This window comes from Orycteropus afer, unplaced genomic scaffold (genome assembly GCF_000298275.1).
Source record: "Orycteropus afer afer isolate SDZICR_OR568_19922 unplaced genomic scaffold, OryAfe1.0 scaffold00707, whole genome shotgun sequence".
Taxonomy (NCBI): domain Eukaryota; kingdom Metazoa; phylum Chordata; class Mammalia; order Tubulidentata; family Orycteropodidae; genus Orycteropus; species Orycteropus afer.
Genome location: NW_006922294.1, coordinates 72,685 through 73,504, shown reverse-complemented (window position 1 = coordinate 73,504; position 820 = coordinate 72,685).

The following is an 820-nucleotide window of genomic DNA, read 5'->3' as shown; positions in this document are numbered from 1 at the left end:
ATTTTACAGGCAAAGAAACTGAGAGGTAAGTCCCTCACTCTCAGCCGCACAGCCAGTTGGCAAAGCAAGGAAACGGGAATCCTGCTGATGGAAGGAAGAGTCAGAGAAGGTGGGGAACCAGAAACAACAGCAAGGGCTCAGAATAACTTGCTGTGGGAAATCTAATGATGTGGGCAGCTACTTAGATTTGAGCAAAAAAAGGACTTACGCAAAATGATTTTTTAGGAAAAGCATTTTTGCTACTGTATATCGAGCACAATAAATTAACTGTGTCAGATTCCTTAGCTCTGCACTTTTGGTTACCAGAACCTAAAATGAAACATCCACAAAATATATTTACAAGAAAAATCCAGTTGTAATTTTTTGCATTTGAGAAAGTTCTCTATTTGTAAGCTGGTAAACCAGTTACCACTGAACGGACTCTAACTCATGTGACCCCGTGTGTCAGAGGAGAACTGTGTTCCGTATGGTTTTCCATGGCTGGTTTTTCAGAAGGAGCTGTGGTAGCGCAGTGCCTAAAGCATTTGACTTCTGGTTTTTCAGAAGTGGATCACAAAGCCTTTCTTCCAAGGAGCCTCTGGCTGGACTCCCATCTCCAACCTTTCTGTTGTAAACCATTTGCCCCACCCAGAGATTCCTTTCTATTTGTAACTGGTGTTTTAATCCATGTTAAGAACAAAGAAGAAATGAGATTCTTCCAGTGGGTTATAAGAACCTCAGAGGCTCTGTGGCTACAAAAACAAATTCTGTTTCTATTTAAAAAAAATAAAAAGAGCTCTGATGGTGCAGTGGGTAGGCACTTGGCTGCTAAGTGAAAGAT